Here is a 20,397-nt window from a genome sequence, read left to right as displayed (position 1 = left end):
GTTGTGCAGGGATCCCAAAGTACGTGTCAGAAGCTGCTCTGGAGACACCAAAATCTCTATACAATGACAGAATTGCAACCTACTTAGAAGAGAATACTCTGGTGCATATTCAATTTGCATGCATGTTTTCTTCCACAGAAGAAAACTGTTGAGAATGTTCATGGCTCCTTTCTCAGTATTTGTTGAAAATAGACTTTGAATGTATACAGTTGTAAAATTTCCCCATTGATAAAAGTTGCATCTAAATGATTCATAGATGAGTTTGGAGAAAAACACAAATATTGCTGTTCATGTCCTTGATTTCATGGAATTTGCCTTTGCTTGGGCAATACATAAAAATGAAAATGAATTTAAATTGTTTAAGTGCATATTGAGGTGAAAACAAAATGGAATATCTTCTGGAAGACTTGGTGGTGTGACTTACTAGGTCTCCGTTTGAGTGCATTTATCAGGATGCCCTTTGCTTACCAAATCTATTGTTTAGTCTTCAGAATTTGAAAAAACGTTCACAATTAGCTAAATGGATCAGTGAAGAAAGCTCTGTGGGTATCTCACACAGATCCAGTGCCAAGACATACAGATAAAAAAAAAAAAGAGAAGATTCTGCCAAACAAGTGGACTCTCTCCTTTTTCAGACTAGTGTGAAATAAGGCTGGATATGTCAACAACCAATCTGGTTGCCTGTAAAATAAGATTAGGGGAGGTTCAAATTATATTTGGCTGATAAGTTGTCACTGCACTGCTTGTCGTCTCTTCTCTGCGTTCTCTCTTTGGCTCCGGGGGTGTGGACTCTCATAACTGTGCATTAATAAGTTGGATGCTTCTCTTTAAGCATGGCAACATGAAAAGTTAAATAAAAAGCACGTGCTTAATATGTCATTAAGTATGTGAGTAATGGCATCCTCATGCAGCAGAGCACTTAGGCATTCCCGTTGTATTTAAGCAGCTTGTCACTTAGGGATGGAGTTACTCACTTGTTTATAATTCAGTATATGCATAAGGGCTTTGCTGAATCCAGAGGGAAAATGTCTTGATCTCACAAATACTAATTTTTGTGACTACTTCCACTAATGGTAGTTTGGTGTTTTAATTCATTTCTCTGGAGCTGTTCTATTGGGAAAGCTACTCAGAGAATACCATAAGCTTGAGCTTCAGTTCTGCTAATTATTTACATTGCCCTATCTATTTATTATCATGAGATACAGGCTTCTGTTGCACTGCTAAAAAATCCTATTTTGATACAGATTTTGATACAGATTTCAAGTGAAGTTTCATGATTTTAATTACAGGCAGAACTTTGCAAGGAATACTTTTAGTGAGGATGCTTGAACAGAGAATCAGAAGAAGGAAAGCAAAATTTCCAAGTGTGTGACTGTAGTGTTCCTTCATCTTCAACTATGCTTTTGTTGCGTGTGAAAACTATGAATGGAATAGTCAAAAGGAGTGACAAAGTCTCATTCATTGGTCAATGTTAGTTTTCCCAACTGCTTTGGCTCATTCAAAGTGTCCCAACATCCTCAGGAGTTCCAGTAAATCCAAATTACAATCATGTTTTTTTCTCACTCTGAAGACAGAAAACATAGGGCCAGGTCTGAACTTTGTCCTGGGATGACTTACTAATGATTCCCTGAGATTAATATTCTTGCATGAGAAAGCCCAGACAGTCAGTGCAGTAAAAGTACTGAAAAATCCAGACATGGGCAAAATATGATTTTTTGAGTATATTTGAGATTCTTGTTGTTGCTTTTTCTGAGATTTGAGGGAATACCTAAGTCGTGGATTCAAGATTTACCATACAACCTGCTGGACTATAATTTTTCTTTGTCTTCATTATGTTAAATCACTAGATTCTAGGAAATGGCAGTTTAAGGAAAACGCCAAGATGTGCAAAATTTTATGGCAAAATCATATGAATCGATAACTTGGTTATTTACTTTTTGTAGACAGTACACTTCATAGGAAATATAGCAACATGAGTAGATAACCAAATGTGTATTCTGGCAGACCCATACTTAGTGTTGTTTCAAGCTCTTAACTAGACTGTGCCCTTACTCAGAGAGCTGTGAGTAAGAGATTTCAGATAAACCCCCTCCATGACAAAATTCCTATGTTCTTTATCTCAAATAAACTGTAGTAAATTTGGTGCTAGGTGACTTTTGCTACCCCTTTCTGCCAACAGTGTACCTAACTGGTTTTGTCCACCTCCAAGTTCCTCTGCCTTGGAAGAGCGAGAAGTCCTTTCCAACCCAAACTGTTCTATTATTCTGTTTTTAAACTGGAAGAGGGTAGATTTAGACTAGATATTAGGATGAAAATCTTTACTGTGAGGGCAGTGAGATACAGGAACAGGATGCCCAGAAAGGCTGTTGATGCCCCCTCCCTGGAAGCATTCAAGGCCAAGCTGGATGGGGCTTTGAGCAACCTGGTCTAGCAGGGTGTTGGAACTAGATGATCTTAAAGATCCCTTCCAACCCAAGCCATTCTATGATTCTGTGATTCTGTGAAGTGGGGGAAAGCAAGATAGGCACTCAGTCCCCATTAGAACAGTTAATTCAGGCAGAGAATGAAGGCCTTTGCCTTGCCATGGTCAGTGTGATTGGGCTTGTCCTGTAAGAAAACATTTAGCTATTGACATAAGTCTTCTGTGAGCACTCTTGCTAACCCTAACATAGAAATGAGTGGAAAAGTTTTGAATGTCAGCATCTGAAGTCTTTGACTTAATCTGGAAAGGTACTGAGGTGATTTATGCTTTTTCATACAGCACTGGAATGCCGAGGGTGACCGCGGTGTGAATTTTCTTCTGCTCCTTCAATCTCTCTCTCAGCTATGGACTTCAAGACTGAGGATATCTCAGTTTTACATCCTGCTGCAAAATGAAACTGCTGGTATGGATCCCCAGGTACAGTACGTTGTTTACATTAACATATAGTTTTGTTGGCCTAAATTACTATTTTACAAATGACGACTGCCTAGGTTAGGCAGCACAGTCAAGCACAGCAGCACAGAGCCTGGCAGAATCATTTACCCTACTTTTCATCTCCATGGCAAATGAAGAGAAAACGTTTTTTCAGTACTCTGAGAGCTTTTTGAGACCAGCCCCATTATATATCCCTATCAACACATGATTTCTCATTCAGCTGAGGTAGAAGAGTTTCTTCTGTTAAGCGAAAAAGTGGTTTTCCTTTTATAGACCTTAGCTGAGATACTTTGCATAATGGCTTGCTTTTTTCCCTGGCTTTCTGAATTACCATCATCTGGGTATTAAGTCCTTCTATGAAAACAGAAGAACAAATATAAAACCAGAAAACGATTCTGCCTTTTTAGCCAGCTGATCTTCCAGTAGCCAGATTATCTTCCACTCTACCTTTTATTTATTTATTTTTTCCCCAAAAAGGAAGGAGGAGCAAACAAAAGTAAAAAAAATGTATTTGTTTGATGCCTAAAATGGTTTAGAAAGAATTACAAGTATTTTGCTCTGCTGGGGTGAAATCCTGGTCCTCCTCAGATCAGTGTGTGTTTTGCCACCAGCTGATGAGCTTTCACCCTAAATTTTCACCTTGATGTTTTACTTGAATAAATATAGATCAATGATTCAAGTACCAGAAAAAAATGTTTTATTTCAAAATGAATCATTTATTTAATTCTTATTTTCCTGCTTTCCTGTATTTACATGGGCTACGTACATACTGTACCATATTTCTAGAAGCTATCATTTTCTTTAGAGAATATTGTTTGCTCTGCTGAATAATTCATCTTGGAGATCTCTTTTAATCCCTCATCAAACGTGCCACTCTTGTATCTTCATAAAGGAAAAAAAAGGAATACAACACTGCAAAGCTGATTTATGAATTAGGCCATGAGCGTTAAAAATAAATAGAGTGCTGCTATAAGTAAGAACATCAGCTTAGATTCTGGTTCAGTTATATCTGCATCTCTGAAACGAAACTGTTGGTTCTATATAGATTTCCACTAATGTAACAAAGATCTGGCTCTGACTTATCACAGAGTATTAACAAGGAGCATGGGAGAAGTGTGGTGACAATTTGGTGTTTAGATGTCAGATAAGTTGGCTGGCAATGTATGTATGTTTTGAAGGAAACAGAACTGCTTAGAATACAATATAAATTCAATAGTTAATAACATGCAGTCTATAATATTTGTGAATCAATCAAGTATTGATTGATTTTTTCATAATTTTTTTTTAAATCCCAAATCCTATATATCTTATCAGATTAAAACATAAATGTTTTAGATGGAAAGGAAATACTCTGGAAGTGTCTTCATAGTGAATTTGTGGTCCACAAACACTTTTAAGATCTTTCATTGGATTTACACATTTGTTATGAACAACTCCAACTAATTTTCTGCATATAAGGTAGATTCAGTTACTGCAGCTCTTACAAAGCATTGTTTCAAAGCCATGTGGTGCTTGTAAAACATTAAAAGGTAATAACCAAAACAAGTACAAGTTGTGCACTTGAAGAATGTATTCCTTGCAAAGTCAAACCAGTATTAAAGGTGCATATCAGTCCCACATTATATAAAAGATTGTTGCTTGTATCTGAGCTGACCAATTCAGAAATGTCAGTCTCTTCCAGCCATCAGCTTCATTCAGCCTGTAATAATCAGCCAAATTACCAGCTTGTGCAAGGGTTTTGTCTGGCTTCTGTGACCTCCTGTGTACATACCTTAGTAATAAGCAAAGTTATGGGCTATATTGGGGGACCTCAGGAGTTGCATTACACCAGCAGCAGGGAATGAATTGCTGCAAGTTCCTTTGTATAGCACTTAACAAAAGGAAAACAAAATACATTAGGGAAACAATGGAGTGAAATCTTGCGGAGAAACAAAAGAGGACTCCTACATTAACATTCTTGGAACATCAGGCTGATGTCCATCAGTCGTTCTGGTGAGCAACCCATATAATCCCTTCTTTCTGAGTCATCTATCAACATCAATAATTCATCACCAATGTTAATGTGATAACTTAAAAAAAAAAAAGAAATAATTTTGTAGTGTAGTTTTCCTAGGAATCTTCACTGTATTCATAGCAGGTCTTCTATACATCTTTTTGGTTTTCAATGTTACCGAACAAACTTGGTGGAGAACCTGATGCGCCATACATGGAGTTTGTTCAAGATTGATTTCTTCATTGGTTGTCCTCATTTTTATTTATTTGGCTGGTACGTGTCCTCAGCCAAAAGGTTGTATGTCTTGTGTCGTCATTGGCCATTAAATTAATAAAAACAGACCAGCCTATTATTTGCTTGCTATCACTAGTAATTTAACTTGTCACTTTCCTGGTGGGTGTCAGTTCTAGGACACTAATCACTACCATTTTAATTTCTTTGTTTTCTGAAATACAAATATTGGTTTTATGAAGAGTACAAACAAAACTTAGACTCATAGTCACCTTGCCAGATATCTGACTGCTGGCTGGATGCTAACAAACATGAGCATTAGAACAATTAGCTTCGTGTGTATTTTTGAGGAAGAGGAAAATGAATGAAAGCTCAGATCCTCAGAGCTGTTCAGGTCTCTTACAAGAATGTATTTCCCTACACAGAAGATCACCAGTGCTGATTCATTTTTATTTATCTTGGAGCTGTTTTTAGAAATTGGAAGTTCATAGAGGAACCTTTCTGAGCAAAACACCTGCTGATTTTAGTCCGGTTTTGTTTATGGGAGAGCCCCACGCTTAGAGGTCTATTTGTTACAGGATGATTGAAGTCAATGCAAGTTTACCCATTGATTGGAAAGAGCAGGTGGCAGTTCTTATGGGTCTACTCCTGTTTCAGCTGAAGTCAACCAAGCCGCTACTTTTATTTAATCAGAGATAGCTGTAATTCAACAAATAATTAGCAAAAATGTCAGTGCAAACCTCCTGAAGCCTTTGTGCAGCTGAATCAGCTCACCTCCAAAGAACGTTGTTCACCTCCTTCAGATACTGGGTCTACTGACTGCAATAGCAGTAGCAGATGCTGCGTGGGTGTGTGTGTGTGCATCTTGCCCTGCAACCTCATTCACTGCCTGTGGATTTCACCTTCCATGCTCCAGGGAAGGCAGGGCATGATTACTCAGTTTCTACACAGCAGCACTGGGTTCTGTCTGGTTTTTATACTTGGCTGAAAAGCAATCACATTCTCACTTTTTTTTCTTTTCTTTTTTCATTTTTAAAAATCTCTGGATGTTAGGAGTGTGCTTCTGGCTCCCCTTACACAGTATAGATGGACTTCAGACTAGCTGGAGAGGTGTGATCATGTGTAGGATGATAAGAACAAATGCGCCAGTATAGTAGTAAGACTGGTTTGCCATGTATATACAAAAGCAATCTATTTTGTCTGAGGAATTCCAATACCAGTAGTCATAATAGTTTCATCTCTGTTGTTGTTATCCATATTGATGTTAATATCTTCATCAGTGACACTGACAGGGGGGTCAAGTGCACATTCAGCAAGTTTGTGTGTGATACCACGGTGTGGGGTGCAGTCTACACACCAGAGGGATGGAATGACATCCAGAGGGACCTAGACAGGCTTGAGCAATGGGCTCAGGTGAACCTCATGAGGTTCAACAAATCCAAGTGCAAGGTCTTACACCTGGGTCGAGGTACCACTACCCATCCACTACTAATGCAATCTGCAGGATGAGAGGATTGAGTACAGCCCTGCCATAATGGACCTGAGGGTACTGGTGAATGGGAAGCTGGACATGAGCCAGCAGTGTGCCCTCACAACTCAGAAAGCCAATCGTACCCTGGGCTACATTAAAAGAATTGTGGCCAGTAGGTCAAGGGAGGTGATCCTGCCCCTCTACTCTGCACTGGTGAGGCCTCACCTGGAGTAGTACTGAGTCCAGATGTGGAGTCCTCAGTACAGGAAAGACATGGACCGGTTGGAGCATGTCCAGAGGAGGGCCACAGAAAAGATCCGAGGGATGTAACACCACTCCTATGAGGACAGGTTGAGAGAGCTGGAGCTGTTTAGCCTGGAGAAGAGAAGGCTCCCAAGTGACCAGAGGATGGTCTCTGATATCTAAAGGGGAGCTACAGAAAAGAAGGGGGCAGACTCTTGAGCAGGGTCTGTGGTGATGGAACAAGGGGAAATGGTTTCAAGCTTAGAGAGGGTAGATTTAGGTTAGATATAAGGAAAAGTCTTTTACAGTGAGGGTGCTGAAGAACAGGTTACCCAGAGATGTGGTGGATGTCCCATCCCTGGAGGCTTTCAAGGCATGGCTGGATCAGGCCCTGGGCAACCTGATCTAGTTGTGCATGTCCCTGTTCATTACAGGGGAGTTGGACTAGATGGCCTTTAAATGTCTCTTCCAACTCTAAGGATTCTATGATTCTATGATATTGAATTGCAGTGTACCATTAAAATATCTGGTCAATAATAAGGACATATTCCTTTTTCTCATTTACTGTTTTTCTTTGCTAATACTTTACAGGTATGGACATCTATTTAAAGCAAAGAATCAGTTTCATTTTCCTTTAGCTTTCCTCCATCTACATGATATATACAATACATAATATGAAGTAATTACATAGTATATGTCTTGTGTGTGATATATATAACCTATAATATGTGAGACAAAATCACAGAAACTCCTAGACTTTTTTTTTAATCTAGAACTTCTCAATTTCAGCAAAGGAGTTCTTTCATGCTGTTGCTTCTGTCTTATGTAAGACTTTTTTTTTTCTGATGCAACCTAATAACATGGAACCAGGGAGCTACATATAAAAATATGTAAGATAAATAAAATAAATTCACTTTAAAAAGAAAGTAACATCATTCAGTCTGAAATAATTATTGCAAAGTTCAACAGTGTAGCAACATTTGCTCCTTTGAAATTAATACTAATTGTATGATTTATAGTATCTGCAACTCTACGTCTGAGTTATTCTCTGATTGTTTAAAATCTTCACTCTGAGTTTTTGTCTCTTCAGAAACTGGTTTGACCATCCCATGTGTGAAGCCGTACCCTGAAAAAATGAAAGGCTCTGCACACATCATTTAAGTTTTAACTTAGTATTAGGGTTAACCCTGTTTCAGTTTGTTGTTCCATTGCTTTAAGCGCAGTAGAACTCAAGGATTCCTATGTGCTTGTTTAGTATATCAGTCTATTATAATCTGTCATGGCTTAGAACTTGCTCCGTGTGGTCTGAGGTGTATAGTGTGTGTTTTTTTCCACTGAAAAAGCTTTCAACTTCACTAGCGTAACAAGAGAGCCAGCATGACAGCATTGTAAGCCACACTCTTGGGTTTTGCTCCGAGTGGACAACAGACAATCAGACCTCCTCCCAGAAACACAGAACCCTTTAGCCTTCACTTAAATGCAGCTGTTCTTATGTGCTGAGGCTTTCAGCAGTGGTCACAGCTGTTGATTGCCAGTAACTGGACTGATACCACCCCTTATTGCTCCTGAACTCCTGACAAAGTTTTGTAGGAACCAAAAAAGTGACTTATTAATTCATGTTTCTTTAGGCTGTCATGATTCTACAGTGTGAAAGACCTCTAACTTTAGAGCAGCAGAAACCCTGGGAAGTTCAGGAACCCAGCTCCATGGTGACCTTTTCTGAAAAAAAGAAGGTCAACATGCCACATGCAAACTTGCCAAGTCAACTACTTTTCTCCATAAGCTAATGCTTTGTGGTCTTATCCACAGATGGGTTAAGAAACTTGGCCAAGTGTTTGGCTTTGTGTTGTTTCAGGCACAAAATATGTGTGATTTGTATGTTGAATGGAGTTTCGTACTAAATAAGACCAATTTCAGTAAAGTGGAAGTAAGCATAGCATTGAAAATGCTTAAAATACATCCTGTGGCTCCCTCTATGATATCTCCAAATTTTTACAGTTTTAATTCAGGTTTCCTAGATTTCTTCACCGGACTTGGTTCTGTACAAACCTCACTCTCCCATTTTTATGGTTCTTATCCTTTTGTTCTCTGGAAGTTAAAAGATGAATAGGTCTTATTTGATGCATTGGAGAATGATCTTCCAAAGATTTAAATTAGCTTTGGATAAAAAAACAACCTCATTTGCTGCCACCTCATAATTACTACCTGATTGTTCCCTGTACCAAAGAGTTTTTGCCATGGGTATTTATTTCCTATACATTTGGTGGCATTTTTTTGGCTACAGAATCTGGACAGGCCGTAACTAGTTACTTTAAATACAACCATAGATTGATTGATTGGTTGGTTGATTGGTTGATTTTTGCTGTTGAGAATGGCTTTGGGTTTTTGCTTTGACTTTGATTTTGTCTGAAAATTAAATTTGGGCCATTTGAGCATTCTCTCCAACCTCTTCATACTTCTCTTTGTGAGATAAATACGCATTAATGTTGATAAGACTGCAAATTGTAGATTTTATTGTATTAAATCTCTCCGGTAGTGTAGTTTCTCTCACTTTCCTTTATCTCTAGATGATGGTATTACCTCTTCAGGGCAAGAATTATGTCTTTGAATAGTATTAATTGGCTAATATATACCATGGTGGATGCTTTTTCTTAATATTTTAGAAGTTGACTCTTACCTGTAACAATTATTTTTACCTATTAAGTATTCAAGATCAAATTAGCAGTCCTTCTGGATCACTAAACCATTACTGAAAGTTGTACAGATCTGCTGATTTACAGCTGCTGTGTGTCTGTCCCAGTGTTCATACAATTGGGTAAATTCTTTAAAAGACAATCTCAAACTAGAAATGTTAATGATTTAGGACTTTATTTATGTGACTGCAGCAAAAACATGTGCCAATCGACAGTGGCTTCTCTGACAATTGAATACTGTCAGGTCATTGTCCAGTCATGCCTACAAAGGCTCCCCAGAGACACAGAGTTCTGGACACAGATATGATGCCAGAAGGTGGGAGGTGAGTGGGAGCTGTGAGGTTGCGCTAATAGGCATTGGTGAACAATGGATTGATCTGAGTACAAGATGTTACTCAGTTAACTTTTTATTAACCACATAGGAAGCCACAATCAAGGTTCTTGCAGCAAAGGATGAATGTGTCAAATTCCTGTGTGAGTCACAGACCAAATGCTGCGGATCAAAAGCTCAGTTGTTGAACTTTGCATTGGGTTTTAATAGAATAGCTTGAGCTTGAGAGTCCTGGTGACACGTGTCGTGCTGTGGCTTCTGCATTCAGATAGCTCTGCAGTGTTACAGCTCAGCACAAATATATTCATTTAGAATGTATTATGGCCTTTAAGAAATAACTTGCCATCAAACCTGTGTATTAGTAGCTATATTGGTAGTGAGTAAAGTTCACGTCCGTGGCAAAAAAGCAGGGGAATATATGTTACTTGGCTCTGCAGTTGCTTTATGATGCAGCTGGCTCATCTGGCTCAAAATAAGTTTTACGATACAACTGTCCTTTCAGTTACCTTACGATACTTTTCCAGTCAAGTTCCATTTGTTTCAGAAGGGCAACAGATCTGAACTTGTGGAACTCTTGTCCTTTGGTATTATCAGAAGGACACAGTGAGGTATTTTCAGTTTGGTGGTACTACTGGCTATTTTGGCTGGTGGTGTGCAAGCCAAAATGGGATTAGCCATTACCAGCTCCGTGGGTGTGTATAGCAGCAAACGTTTGGTTGTCTCTGTGGGCTGCACGTACTGCCAGGATACTTGTGGTGCTGTCCTAAAAAGACAAGGGAGGATAGTAATTATGCATAACATAATAATGCTCGTATTTGTACATGTGCTGTACTTAATAATTGAGGGAACGTTGGATTTTACAGCATGATCCTTGATGCTGAGGCTGTGAAATTCTTTATAAAGGACTAAAACTTTCTAAAAATTGTTTGCTTATATGCAACAACTTTTAAAACTTTTTCACAACTTTTGAATAATCTGCCTTTCAAAGTTACAGATCTGCTATGACTACTCCCTTGTAAATAACCTGCTGCTTTTTTTTTGTCTGAAGAAAAGTCATTTAATAAATACATTTGCTATTGGTCCCCTGTCCTAGCCAGGTAGATATGGCCAGCAAAACTACAATAACTCCTGCTCATCAGTCAAGAATTTTGAAAAGAACTTATAAAGTCTGCTCCTCTTAAAATGTGAGGAGATGTCTGTATTTCCCTAGCAGTTTTTTTTTTTCCCCAGGAGCACCCACCACACAATGTCATCAGAGAAACTTAAAGAAGGCTACACAAGGATAATATCTGTCCCACTTAGCTTGTTTGAAATTCTTCTCTTCTACACAGTCCTATGAGGCATTTTGGTCCTCACCTTTGTACTACCAAACCCATGCTAGTTCCACAATGGGTGCATCTTTTACATTCCACACATTGTCTGGCTCTTAATCCACATGCAGATGCATGCACATATATTCATGCTACAGCGAGCAAGTGTCATCAGAAAGAGCTGATACACTGTGCAACTTCATGGAGAGGGAGGCCAAGCTTTGCAATGGGCTGTTCAGGGAAGTGCTTGAGTGCCTATCCCTGGTCGTATTTAAGACACATGTATCATGGCACTAAGAGACACGGTTTAAAGAAGGGACTTGGTAGGTCAGGTTGATGGTTGGATTTGATGATCTTGAAGGATTTTCCAACTTAGATGAGTCTATGATTCTATAACACAATAGAAACGTTGTGGGAAAGTCAATGTAGAAAAGGCTTTTAGATAGCTGTGTTCATCTAAGTGTGTGCCTGTGTAAACAACCAACTTTGTCTCAACACTAAAATGAGTTGTGGGTTAGAAGAATAAGCTCATGATGCAAAAAAATGCTTCTGTTTTGTACTTAAAACGACTGTGTTGCATATGCGTTTGGTATTCCATAGTATATCTGAGATAAAATTCAATATGCAGCTATGTGAAATCATTTACTATATTTGATTAATTCCTCTCATTCTTTCATACCTCAGTGTTCAATGGTAGGGATTCAAATCTGTGACATCTGTTCTTCAATTACAGTGCGTGGCTTTTAGAGAGTTACAAATGTTCATTTGCAGAAGCTACATGGAAATATGTATCCATGTAATATAAACACTGTGCGTATCTGCTGTGTCAGCTCACAGATGCTGACCAGAGATTTATTGGAAGATAATCTTAAAAATTAGTAAGAACAAAAGTAATAGTCCTTCTCTTCAAGCCGTTGGAGGTCTTTGTGCACTTCATTCGTGCTCCAGAATGAACGTTTAAACAGACTATGTACTTATAGAATTTTGCTGTAATTATTTTGTTTCAGAAAAAGACTTTCAAACAATGAAAAACGTGCTGGAAGAGAGTCTTTCAATTTTTCATTTCTTCTGAGACAACGTTTTCCTTCTTTATTGAACCATTTACTGGAGATGTAGCTTTTACAACTGACATATTTTGATAATTTCTAGGAATTCTCACAAAATAAATCCATCTTATTCTTCTGAAACTAGTTGAAATATATCATGAACGTAATCCTCCAGTGGTTTCAAATGGTCTGTTTAGACACAAGCTGTGTCAGTAGCTTATTTGCTAATGACGACTTTGGATATCATAATCTAAGGTTATATCTTTTAGGCTACTACTGATTGTTCTGTGAATTACCAATGGATTACCATTGCTGTTGATACAATGCATAACTTACTGTGTTGCCGTATTGCTTTTATGATAGTGTCAATGAACTATCCTCAGGATTTAGTTCAGTTTTAATCAGAGATGCAAAATTAGTCAAGCCCTGACTTATACTTTACATGGAAGCAAACATAACTTGATGGAGAGTCCTCAGAAGCAAGCTTTACCATAGACGAGCCAGTCCCCCTTGCCTCTTTTAACAAGCATCTGAAAGAAGCTCCTTCCAACAGTAACTCAAAGGATCTATGTGTCTCTTGTGTATATCCAGGGAGAAAGCTAATTTTCCTAGAATAAGGTCAAGCCTGTGGAAATTACTCTACATTTTCTCTATTAGACACAATTTCTGCTTTGTGTCAGATCATAGTATTCAGCACTTGTAAAATACAGTGCAAAAAATTGTAGTAGTTGGCATTGGCAGACAGTGCTTGTGTGATGATTGCCGTACGGGGAGGACAAGAAGGGGAAGATACATTTGGAGGAAGGAGAGGGCATATACCCTATTGTTGCGTTTGTGGGTTTTTTGTTTGTTTGTTTGTTTGTTTTTTAAGATGGAAAACATTTGATCCTATTTTTTCCTTTTAACTTGATGTAAGCCTAGTTATAGAAGGTGATGCTGTAGTTTGTACACTGAATATATAATCCCATTCTCATTTATCACTGTCAAATATATCTGGTGATCTCATGTGGAAAGCAGAGAGTGCTGTGTCACAGTCCTATTTGGTTTCTTTGGAACTAGGCAACCTCAGCTTAGTCTAATCCAAATAACACCATTTCTTATAATAGGGTTCTTTTTAGAGTAGCATTAGTACTTGGCAGGTATGGAGAGCTGTGTGTGCTAGATGACTTCCTAGTTAATTGTGGAATTTGATTCTCCTTTGTTTCATGAACTGACTTGTAAATCCTTTCAAAATGGTCAAAGAAGGTTTTTTGGGAACACCAGAAACCCAGCTGGAAAGGAGCGTCGTATTTTTGTTCTCAGGTTGGGTAACAATCATATATGTTGTGAAGAGCCCAAAGCTGTCCTGACTCCATCCATGCTAAGGCATGTTTGAAAGTGCTTGTTAATACGCTTTATTAAAACCCTCTAATCTGAATACATAATCACAAGACCTGATCTAAAGGTCTTTGAAAATATCTGGAGAACTCTAAATTATTTCCCTGTACCATGGAGAAGGCCACTGTGGCAGGAAAACAATTTTAGGCTGTGTCCAAATATCTGTGATGCTCTTTAAAATCTTTCTTCCAGCCTCTCCTCTACTTTGCCCTGCCAATTTTATGTTTGCTTCTCTCCCAACTGCTGTAGTAACTAACTCAGCTCTTAAACTGGAAATTCCTGCTGATATTTTTCAAAACCTAAGAAGACTGTTTCTTTTTCCTTCTAACCATTTAGAACAAGCAGATCCAAAGTCCATTTTTCTCCTCTGCCTGTGCCGGGAGATTCAGCAAGAGAAAGAGAAAAGGATGAGGAGGGGAGCCTTTCTGCATAGTGGCAGAGGAGGGTTCCTTCCTTGGGCACTTCCAAATATATTCCCTTTCTGCAGTCTGGTGTGATGCTTATAAATGGATTTTCCAAGTTTGTGACCTACTTCAAAGCAAGTGCTGGATGCCAACACATTTTGTCCCGACTTGCCTTTGGACTGTGGGCACCTGTTGCAGAGAAAGTGCTTCACCCAGTATGCTCCAGTAGGTAAATCTAAGCTTCTGTTGGGATATCTGAATATAAAAAACAGGTAAATCCTCAGTAAATCAGAAAGAAACCTGTGTGATATACAAATAAGGTCTTTGTTTGGTTTGTTTTGTTGTTCACTTATTTGTTTTAACTACTGTCCTTTCCTGAACCCTCATGCATGTTTATTCAAATGACATAGTTGGAGGGGAGATTGTAGAAGGCCCAATTAAGATTCCATAACATTTAAGTACCTCCCCCAGCCAGATTTTCATTTGGCTTTTTCCAGAGTTTTGGAGGAAAGAAAGTCTAATAGCTTTGAAATTTAAATTTGAGTAAATTTAATTAGATGGTAATTACATTTTCCTATAGTCACGTAAGTTTGGTATACAATTTTGCAAAACCAAGATAAACTGAAAGCATTACCTATTTCTTAAAGTGCAAAACAGCGTGTGAGAATAGCCACCAAGTGTGTGTTTAAACTGTCATTTACACAGTTAAGAGGAATTGATTTACAAAGTTTCTTTCTTGACTATGAAAGTCAAAGGATTCACATCTGTACTGAAGTGCAGTGTTTCTTAAAAACACATAAAGCCTATTCCACATCAGTCCAGAGTCTGCAGTCTGCAAGAGTAACATAACAGCCTGGATACTACTGGGCAAGAGATTCTAAACTGTAAGCTGGGATTTTTGCTAAACTTCAGAACTCTTGTACATACTGTGGGAGCTTGGGCACTATTTAGAGTCCAGAGAGCATGATGCGTGAGATGTGTGAAACAGCGGGAGGTGGGATTTCATTATCTGAGCATTGATGTGTTTTTAGCACCTTGTGGATTTTAGCAGCATGTCCTCCTCCTTCCCAGCATTCACAAACAGACCCCAATTTTTTTTTTTTTTTTTTTTTTTTTTTTTTTTTTTTTTTTTTTTTGGTTTGGTGCATGAAAATCTTGAGAGGATTTGAATGAAATTCCTATTAGGGCAGGAAGAGGCTTTGGAAACCTGTTGTCATCTCACTAGCCCCCAGAAACACTCCAAAGTGACATATTCTGGGAGGGAGAGAGAATGAAAAGTATCTCGAGCACAAATGTGGCAGCTGGAAATGATTTTAAAAAAAATACACAAGATGAGTGGGCCAGAAATGTTGTGAGGGGTAGGAGAGGCAGCTGGGAGATGTAAAAGAGAAGGCCTGAGAGCAGCTGAAAGGTGCCAGCAGTCTGTTAAAGAGAGAATCTGAGAGCTAAGTGGCCCTATGTGTGAAGAGAAAGCATGCCACAATGATAAGAAAAACAGCTGGAGGAAAACAGAATTTCAAAGCTTCTGAGACAGGAATGGATATGCAAATTCTGTTAACTCTATTGAAAGAGTGAATTAATTAATCTGTTCTTTTTCCTTGTCTGCTCCCACACTTCCGTCTCGTTTTCACAAACGAACCCTTTCCGCAGGATCTCTGGGAGCCCTTTTCTGCTCCCTCCATCTTGAATTGATCTTTTGGTCTTTGGTTGTTTCCTCCACAGAAAATAGGTCACTCTGAAAAATACTGTTTATTTGTTAGTAGTCTCTTAAACTACTGCTTTAGCAGTTTATCTTTGTATTTCCTGACCTTATCAAGACTTTCCCTACTAATCATTCAGAATGTGAATGCCATTCATTGGAATGCCATTCCACTTGAAGAAAAAGTGCTGGTGGCAGTTGATTTTAATAGTTCAAAACACATTCTGGGTAGGACCTATTAGATTTAGATAGTTTTGTATTCCAGAGAGCTAGCTGGAGGAGGCAAATTTGGCAGGCTTGAATGGTCTGACAATCTCTAGAATTTGGCAGGATCTAAAACAAGTTTGTAATAAGAACACGGTGACTTTAGAAAATAAACTATAAGAAGGTACAGTGAGGCAGATTTTTAAGGCATTATGCATTGCACATGTATTTTATTGTACATACAGCTCATAATTTACTTGTATACTCAGACAGTAAAGCACCTGGTCATATACTTGAATCCAATCTGGGTGAGTGCGTCAGTGATATAAAGACATATGCCAGTGTCTGCATACAGTAGCATGTTCTTTACCTTTGATATTGTGGCTGTGCTGTTTTTCAGCCACAAAAGCAAGAAACAGTATGTGTGTATCTTTCCTATATCGTAAGGAACAAAGAGCTTATGTGAAAAGAGTACAGGAGAAGATCTTAAGAGATTCTGTCCCATCAAAAACGGAAATACAGCAACATGAAAAGAGCAAACACGCTGCCTGGCTTCTCTGAAGCTGTTTGCTAATGACCTCCAATGAACTAGAAAATGTTAGAGAGCCTGGTCTCAGCTTGAAGCCTGAGAGGAGAAAAATAGGAGGCAGAGAGAATGGAAAGAAAGTGAAAAAGGGAACGGAGGCAGTCAATAATTATTTTTCAACAACAGCAGCAACAAAAACCCAATCGGGCAGCAAATTTTTGACAGCTTTCATGCTGCCTGACCTGCACTGCCATGTCTGGGCTAACAGGAAAAAAAAAAAGAGCAGCAGCAGTTTTGGAGGTCATGAAGGTAAAATCACAGAGTAATAAAATAATTGAGCCAACTGTAAGAGGCAGAGGGTATGAAATGCAGATTAAGTATATTAGAACGAACATTTTATGATAGGCACTTGAATGATTACCACTTATTGGTGAAATATAACGTTACGTAGAGTATAGTAAGTACTTAAAGGAAAAGGTTTGTGTCAGAAGACTTACAATCAAATCTGACAAAATATCACAAGAGACACAGAGAGATAGAACTTTTGCCAAGGAAAGCTACGTGTGTCTGCCATAGGGAGAAATGCTTGAAATGAGGGAGAAGAAACGTTCACAGCGCAGGTTAATTATTTTTAAAGGAAGAATTTACATTAACTTTTCAGATACCCGGAAGCCTTTGACTGTGTATTTTAAAAGATAATCTTTTGTTTTGGAAAACCTTGACCTTACACTCCCGTAACAGGAACGTTTAACCAAAAGCATAAACTGATTCACAATTTTACATGTATGATCTAATGTTGCACTTTTAATGCTTAAGTAAATTTCTCTCTTGCAAAAAGAAGCTTCAGTTTCCGTGCATACTGAACTCCTCATTTTCTCCATGATTAGCAGCAGAATAGGCAATTTATTATTTTACATTCCTGTGTATAGATGGTGTCTATTTTTAAAAAGAGAGTTTGTGAGAAATGAGTGCAGGTGCACTTATCTGGAGAGAAGTGAGATAGTGAATTTGGGAGATAATGAGGGAGGCAGCGTCCATCTGTTTTTTCAATGTATTGTCTATGATAATTGAAATAACTCTTCCTTCTTAACGTCCTGCTTTCCAGCCTATAGGTTAAGAAGATCTTTGCCAGTGGCTTTGCACCATCTGGTGTCTTAGAAGTATTTCCCTAAGAAGTCTCTTGAGGTTCATGTCACCATAGTGCTTGAGAAAGAGGAGAGGTTTCAGTTGTAGAAGGAAGAATAGTTAGGTCAGTTTTATTTTTAAGGCAGTGGTGGAAACTCTGAATTTGTAGAACCTCATATAGCAGGATCATGGACACGTAAATCCAGACAAGCTTCCATGAAGCCTACAAACTAGAGATGTGCATAGGTGGCTGCATGTAACTAGACTACAATCCTCCAACTTCATAGTTGATGTTGTTCCCCCAGATGCTGCCCTTTGAGTGATCTTACTCCGTATCATCTGTCCCCAAATCCCTAGATGCAGTGCTTTCTACCACTTCTCAGGAATGGGAGTAATTTCAACACTCATAATTTTTTTCAGACCCTGTGGAATAAGCTGAGCACCACTGTAATATTCCTTTTTTTCCGCTTTTTCGCTCTGCACCAAGTTGTTATCAGAAAGTGACCTAAAGTTCATCACAAATATTAACATGTAGCTGCCCTTCCCTTCCTTCCTGCATATCATAATGAGCAGCAGAATTATCCTACCACCATACCCATGCAAAGGTTGGCGTGCATTGCCACTGCACAAATATTATAGCAAGTCAATGCCTAGTAAAGCAAAATGCTGTTTGTAGGTTTACCTGCAACTTTCTCTGTTCAACATTTTGAGTTGCTCTCTGGAGGAGCTAGATGTTCTTGCAAAGATGGGTGATCTAAGTAACAGGATCTATCGACAATGCAGTAAAATAGTTGTGGGTTTTTTGTTTTTTTTGAGGTCATTGCTGATGTAGGAATTCAAAGCAAAATGGTATCATTAAATCTTTTACCAGTGCAACTGGCAGAACCTGAGACTTTGCAGGTAACCCTGCCTAGATTTAGTAACATCCCACTGAAAAACATTTTGTTCTCCTGTTGGCGTATTTGTCTTCGGGAGTCACCAAATGGGCAAAAACTACACTCGTTATTATTCAACCAGTAAATACATGAAAGATCTGCTTTTAGATTTAGAACTCTGAACAATTGTCCCATCATGCTAAGCACATTAAATACCACAGTAAATGTAAAAAACACCAACACAAACACTTTCTTATGTTTGCAAGCAATAGCACTTCCATGGCCTCTGCGCAGACTGTACTTCCAACCTTTAAAATAAACCTCTCTGTCCTACAAATCTCTCAGATAGATTCTTGCAGATCTTCTGCTTTCAGTCTGGACCCTGGCTGCAGCCCTAGGGTACCAAGCCCATTTCCATTGTGCCCTAGGCTTGCTATTCTGTCCTCTGCAGCAATGGCTGTGGTAATTAGCAGCCAAGCAGCCCTCCTGGAACAAAATACCTGTAATACAGTGCTGTTGCTTGTCAAGTAAACCATATCTTACATACTATAGAAGGCAGAGTAGACACAGTGCCTGCTTCTCCCTAATACTGCCATTCTCTGAGTTGAGGACAGCCAGATTCCTCGATGCTCCTCTGCAGACATTGTCTATGCGAACCTGTATTGTTAGAGAACTGCTGGCAAGCACTGCTACCACAGGTGGGGTCAGATCAAGGTGCTGCATACAGCGTGCATTATGCAGAAGATGGGATTTTTGAAGCCAGCTTGGTTTTTCGAAGTTCCACTGAGCAACAAGATTTTCTACCCTAGAGAGTCACTACAGTGCAGTCTTGTTTGCCCTTTGCTTAGCCTTTATTAGGCTAAACCAATGCGTTCACACAAGAGAGCCTTTCAACTGCCATGTGCCCTTTGCATGCCTTCAGCTAAGCTGTAACAGCCCCAAGAGGACCAGCTCCCTCCCCACACAAGTCCTCTGAAGGCTGAAGGACACACTCCTGTTCTCACACTCAGCCACTGCTCCTGGAGCTTTCCGTTGGGTTCTGATTTCTTTTGGTAAGATTCCAGGTGCTGTTAGAGTAGGCAGGAAAATCGCCGTTCTTGATAAGGTCAGAGGAAAACCAGTCTCAAGATACAGTAGGGTAAGTGGAACTGGTGATATTTATAGAAGAATAAAGCCTAGAGATCTTTATATTCTCTCTTACATGAAAAACATAAATTATGATGGCACTCTAGTTAGGGAAAGGATGCACTTGACAGAAAATGAGAAAAGAGTATGTGTATTTAATTGATAAAATTATTCACTAATAAAAAAAGAAGGTAATATTGTTGAAATTTGGGAAACAATAATGCTAAACTTGCGTACTGTAATTGCCTAATGTTTGATTTATGAAGACCACATTTCCTTAAGTAGTGTGTGTAAAATATATTTATGCCTAGGAATGGGCACTGCTCTATAACTGTATGTTGAAAAACACAGATAGTGGACATCCCTTCATCCCTTATCACACTGATGTGCTACTTACCGTCGTCTTCCATCTTCTGTGGAAGAAAGCACACTGGTCAAAGAGGCCAGCCCAATTTAAGGCCCTTCATCATTAGCACTGATAAAGAAATTACATTATAATTGAGACTGACCATTATATTAAAAAGCTTGGATGCTTCAAAAAAAGCTTGCGCTTCAACTGGATTATTTATGTTCATGTTTTTTCTTTTTTCTCTTACCAGTGCTCACTTATCTGTATAGCATATTCCCACATTGCCTGACCAAAGTATTTCCACTGGAGTTTCATTTGTCTGAGAACAATCTTTGCCTCTACACTTTCAGTGTTTCTGTCTTCATTCAGAAATAATGCTAGTGATCAAATTAGGAGAACAATTCCAGTGGTTTCAGCAAATAGCCTGGGAATCCTAATTTTTGGCATCAGTATGGCATCCACAGCCTTGAGCAAGTAA

At 38.8% G+C, this 20,397-nt stretch overlaps 1 non-coding gene across 8 annotated transcripts in view; it reads left to right on the top strand.

Moving 5' to 3' along the window:
* Nucleotides 1-20,397, top strand: part of ATXN1 — a 257,493-nt gene that overhangs the window by 72,315 nt on the left and 164,781 nt on the right. For all 8 annotated transcript variants that reach the window (XR_006937206.1, XR_005855809.2, XR_005855824.2 and 5 more), the window contains one exon: nt 2,762-2,899. This is a non-coding gene — a transcript (ataxin 1). The remainder of the gene's footprint in view (nt 1-2,761; nt 2,900-20,397) is intronic.

Source organism: Gallus gallus, chromosome 2 (genome assembly GCF_016699485.2).
Source record: "Gallus gallus isolate bGalGal1 chromosome 2, bGalGal1.mat.broiler.GRCg7b, whole genome shotgun sequence".
In the NCBI taxonomy this organism is placed as follows: Eukaryota; Metazoa; Chordata; class Aves; order Galliformes; family Phasianidae; genus Gallus; species Gallus gallus.
This window is presented reverse-complemented; position numbering and strand designations above follow the sequence as displayed.